The sequence below is a fragment of the Zingiber officinale genome, chromosome 4A, assembly GCF_018446385.1.
Source record: "Zingiber officinale cultivar Zhangliang chromosome 4A, Zo_v1.1, whole genome shotgun sequence".
Lineage (NCBI taxonomy): Eukaryota > Viridiplantae > Streptophyta > Magnoliopsida > Zingiberales > Zingiberaceae > Zingiber > Zingiber officinale.
Genome location: NC_055992.1, coordinates 137,865,046 through 137,870,809, shown reverse-complemented (window position 1 = coordinate 137,870,809; position 5,764 = coordinate 137,865,046). Strand labels below are relative to the sequence as shown.

Sequence of the window (5,764 nt, the reverse complement as noted above, 5' to 3'; positions counted from 1 at the left end):
ATATTTCACCTAATTCTTGTACTTCTACCTTCTCCTTAAATATATTTTACTTCCCATCCTTTAACTTCCACCACTTAATTCTAGGAATTCTATATATTTTCTTTCTATTGATACTATGTTTAAGGCGTATATCCAACACTACTACCTAATGTTGGGTAGTTAAGCTTTCTTCAGGGATGACTTTGCAATCTTTACAAATCTTTCTATCCTTATTCCTAACCATAAGAAAGTCAATTTGCGATTTATTATTTCCACTTTTGAATGTAACTAAGTGTTCTTCTTTTTTTCTTAAAAAACGTATTAGCTAATATAAGGTCATATGCTATTGCAAAATCTAATATAGTTTTCCCTTCCTCATTCCTTGTTCCAAACCCATAACTCCAATGTACTCTCTTATATTCCTCATTTTTCACTCCGACATACCCATTTAGATCACCTCCTATTAAAATCATTTTATTTGATGAAATATTTTGTAATATTTCATCTAAGTCCTCCCAGAACCTTGATTTGGTAGCTTCATCTAATCCTACTTGTGGTACATATACGCTAATTATGTTCATAGTTTCTTTTGCCACTATTATCTTAAGGGCTATAATTCTATCCCCTTTTCTAACTACTCCTACAACTTCATCCTTTAACAAACTATCTACAATAATACCCACTCCATTTCTTTCTTTACTCTTTCCAGTGTACCATAACTTAAAACCCGAGTTTTCTATCATCTTTGCCTTCTCGCATGTCCATTTTGTCTCTTGTATACACAAAATACTATTTTTCTCCTAATCATCATATCTACTACCTCCATTGATTTATCAGTGAGAGTTCCTATGTTCCATGTTCCATGATCCATGTTCCAAATCTTAGATTATTAGTTTTCCTATCATATTTGTTCTTATCTAACCTATGGTGTGAGAAGTTTTGCCTATTTAACACTACACCCAAGTTCTCATGGAGATGTAGCGGTCCTTGTTGAGACATTACAGTCGCACCCTGTAACGTGAACTCTTACATATTTATCACTACACCCGAATTCTGGAGATGTAGCAGTCCATGCCGAGACGTTACAGTCGGATCCTGCAACGCGTTCCTTCCGAGGAATAACCTAGCATTAGCACAATAGTTTAATGAATTCATTCATTGAATATTTGTCATAGTTTGGCGCTGGCTGATAACCTAATGTAACGCTCCTTCTTTATCTGGATTTAGGACCGGCCATGATCGATTATCATGGACGGAGTTACGAATAGCACATTGATATTTAGATATATTTATTTCGATAGATATAAAGGTCAATTTTAAATGAATACAAAATACCTCTTTATGCATTTATCTTCCTTGTGTAAAGGACTGCTGTATGCACTAGTGTAAAATATTCATCAGAATTTATAAGCCTATATTTTACCGTGGCTGATAATATTAGACCATGAGTGATATCACATCCATTTCCATGAACAGCAGAAACTATGACCATTATTTTTTTAAAAAAACATTTTTTTTAAAAAAAACTTATGGAAAAGAACAATTATATAGATTTGATTTCATAACAACTCGGGTAGAGAGACGAAAGGGCATTTCAGCCAATTACAAAACTACTTCACCTTCCCTCTGGTGCGTATTTAAATTGCGTAAGAATTGATTGTTATATTTATTAATATAATTTAAATTGCGTAAAAATTAAAAGATGTTCTTTATTTCTATTATTATAATATAAAGTTGAATACTACCGAAAATACTCAGCTATTACAGTGTATAGCTATTACATATAAAAATTACGTTAATATTATTATAATATATTCAAATAAATTATTTTAAAATATTATACATCTTATTATTTTATTAAAAATATATCCTTTTATTAACTAATTTTAATGAACCTAAAATAAAATTACATTAATATCTATTTTTCTATTCATATCGAAAGTAATTATAAAATTTATTAATAATTTTCACATAATATCAATGAAATCTAAATTTCAAAATTATAATATAGTATTGAGAAATTTTATCATTAATTAGTTAGGATTTAGAATTCGAGATTTAGTTGTGATGTATTATTAAAAAATTTTCTCATTAATCAATATTCGAGACTCAACTATGATTTTTTATTAAAATTTTTTTCATTAATCAATTAGGAATAAGTGTCTCTTTAGTTTCACATCTTATGATTGATAATATCATGAGTGATCCTGTCCGAACCAGGGGTCAACGAACGCTGGGGACGTGGCGCTCCCTACTAGATCCTCAGGTGCTCCGGCGAACCTGCAACAAAACCGAGCCGGGAGGGGTGCCCCGGCGACGGCCCTCCGACGCTCAAGTCAGGCGAGGAAATAGCAAAGAAGTGTCTTTGAAGTAGAAGACTCGTGTACCTCCGGTGAAGAAATGGAGACCTTATATAGACCTCTCGAAGAAGCCTGGGCGCGCCAATCAAAGCAACCACCTACTTTTGACCATGCCCAGGTATGGGTCTGTCAGAATGGCCATTCCCAGATATGGATCTGTCAGGAAGACGTCCATGAGGCCATACTGCTACTGTATCAACCTTTCCATGATGTGACGGCAAGATCCTCCATCGTGCGATCTTGTATACGGCCTAATCATCAGACATGCTTCTGCTGATATCCCATATCCCGAGCCGAGCGCATAGGCCGCTCGGCCCCCTGCTCGGCCCTTTGGTCCCAGCCGAGCGGACTCCCGCTCGGCCCTTCGATCCTCCTGCCTTGGCGTCGGAAACCCAAGCCCATGGATGTGTTATCTCTAGCTCCGCTCGGACCATTACCCGCTTGGCCAGCCCTCCATGCGTCATTGGACTGGGACCCTTCATAAGATGGACCCCCCATTCTTACCGCCGGATCAATGAGCAAAAATTTTTTATAGATATCTTGGACGGTGATATTAAAAAAAATATTTTTTTCAATTTTTTAGCTAAGATAATATGATATATTAAATTAAATTTTTATAAAGTTGAGTGGTTACAATAGCTTCCTTCCTGTTGGGATTCGGTTGGTTAAATAAAAAATGCATCAAAATAATCACAAATTATACGGGTTGCTATTAAATGATTTCTATATTATTTTAGAAGATGAAATGATTGTTATAATAACTTTATGACCATTTTGGTATTTTTTAAAAAATAATTTTAATAAAATTTAATATTTTTATCTAGTTGTTGAAAAAAATAATATAAAAATATTTTAAAAATACATTTTATCTTATTTGCATTTTAACACTATCCTTATTCTAACACTATTGTAAATAATTTTGGCTAAAATTGTGCTATAATATGAAACAAAATTGTTCTAAATTAATTTTTATTTTTTTGAAGCAATGTTATACACAGAAAATGTTTTTACACATAGTTAAAATTATTATAATTAAATAAAAATCTTTTTAATTAGGTCAAAATCGCTAATGTTACAATACGTTTATCAAAAGTATTAAAATTGTATAACAATAAAAGAATAAAAATATTTTGAAGATGAAACAAATATGATGATTACCCTTTTATATATATTTTGTTGAATATTGTGCTTCTTTTATGTACCCTAAATTATTTTAATATATATCTAGATTTTACCTGGGTGAATACTCCACCATGGTGTCGTGGTGTAGTTGGTTATCACGTCAGTCTAACACACTGAAGGTCTCCGATTCGAGTCCGGGCGACGCCATAACGATTTTATTTTGATCAATTTATTCGGACTTAAATTTTAAATATTAAATATGATTTCAAAATCAATAGCATATAAAAATTACCAGCCCGACTTTAACGCGGGTGTAGTTGGTTATCATGTTAGTCTAATAGGTTCTTCGGTTCGAGTCCTGGCGACGCCATTAAAATTTTTTATTTATAAAAACTTGATTTGGCCCGAAAACAGCCCGCTTTATTTTGATCAATTTCATCAGACTTAAATTTTAAATATTAAATATGATATCAAAATTAATAGCATACAAAATTATCTAATCCAACTGTTGCCATCGCCATGGCTTCCGCTCTCCACCTCCTCGTATTCTCCGTCATCATCCTGCTCCTCCCCTTCCCACCGACGAGCCTCTCACGTCGTACGTCCTTCCCGGCCCCTGAGCAGATTCCTCCACTACTCTCCCTCGCCGACCACCTCCTCTAAGGCACTTTCCGCCGGCGATCTCACTAGCGCCCGCCTGTTCGCCGGTGCCGCCTAGCTCTACCAGTACGAATTGATCCCCCATAGAATCTACCGCAACCCTCACTATTGCGAGTTGGAGGTGCAACCTCGCCATTTCCCATGACCATTGGCCATTGGACCTATCGCATGGCAGCTTGACGGCGACATGATCAAATTTTGACGCCTCCTCCGACTGTCACAATGGAAACGACGGGCAAGGCGACTCTCCATATTCCCGCTCCTCATCGATCCACTCCGGGTAGAGAATCTCCCGGCCGATGCTCGCCGATGCATACTGCAGGGCAACCGGAGAAACCTTCGCTCCAGGTAGAGTCCGCCGCCAGAATCCCACCTCACCGGAGAAATTTAGCAATCCAATCCTTAAATTCGTGCCGTTGACCACATCAGATACACGAACCCAATTGACTTCCAAATGCGACACATATCGACGATCTAAGACTCTTCCAAATCTCAACCTAAAGAAAACTTATCACTCACTATTTGATCCTCCCAATGGGACGGGTAATCATGGGAGGCTAAGCTTATGGATTGCATGAGCGCTTTTTAATTTATCTTCATAATTATTAAAAAATTTATATGGGATCGAGCTATTTACCTAATTAATATTCGATGTTATCTAATTTAATATTTTTTTATAGTGCTTTGTTCAAAATTATATTAGCAAAAATCAAAGAGCGTTTTTGTTTTTTTATTCTGCATCATCAAATGCACTCTTTTCTTCTTTGTTTTTTTTTCATCAACACCTCTTTCTATCGGTCTCCTTTGTAAAATGATAGAGCTACCCTAGCCAAAGTACACGATTTAATATTATTATTATCTATCACATTCATTAAATTCTAAATTAAACAGGACAAGTATGTACCGTAGCAACTACTATATTCTTATAGTAGCTACAATTTCGTATCTATTACCATAGTTATAATAGTTAGATATGGGTTGGACTTTGGGTGTGGAAGAGGTGAATTTTAGTGGGCTAAATAAAATTTTTATATACGTAATTGTGCTTCTTTAATTGTATAATTGAGCATCTTAAATAGAATTAGATTAAGCAAAAAAAAAACAATCATGATATAAATTTGTCTCTAATATGGCAAAAGACGATTCGCTCGTCTTCAACGTCCCCGCCAAACTCGTCTCTAGATCAATATCGAAAAAATAAATTACGGATGACAACTAACAATTAGTGCAAGTGCCCAAGACATGAGAAAAGACAAACTCAGATACATCAAATTTCAACCCTAATATCTCATATAATAATATTTCATATTTTAATCATCACATTGCACCACACCACACCGGCTAAAAGGACGAATACGTCCCTAATAATTAAGATATATCAAGTTGCCATATTCATATACAATTGACAGAGATAATATATCAAATAATATATTTAGCACAATTGTATCATTTTATAAGAATTAATGCGGCGGGAGTGTTTAAAAAAAAGAAAGACCTTTTAATTTTTGCCAAAATAATATCACTTTGTAGTTATTTTGTACAATAATAATTTAGGTTACAAATTGGATTATCAAATAGCTTATTCATATCTAGGCCGACCAAAAATAAAAACTAGTTTGGTATAATCTAAGGAGTGAAGTATT

The 5,764-nt window shown here is 34.6% G+C and overlaps 1 non-coding gene across 1 annotated transcript; it reads left to right on the top strand.

Moving 5' to 3' along the window:
• Positions 1–3,594: 3,594 nt before the first annotated feature.
• TRNAV-AAC lies at positions 3,595–3,668 on the top strand. The gene has a single exon. It is a non-coding gene; the product is annotated as a tRNA-Val (tRNA).
• The last annotated feature ends 2,096 nt before the right edge of the window (positions 3,669–5,764 follow it).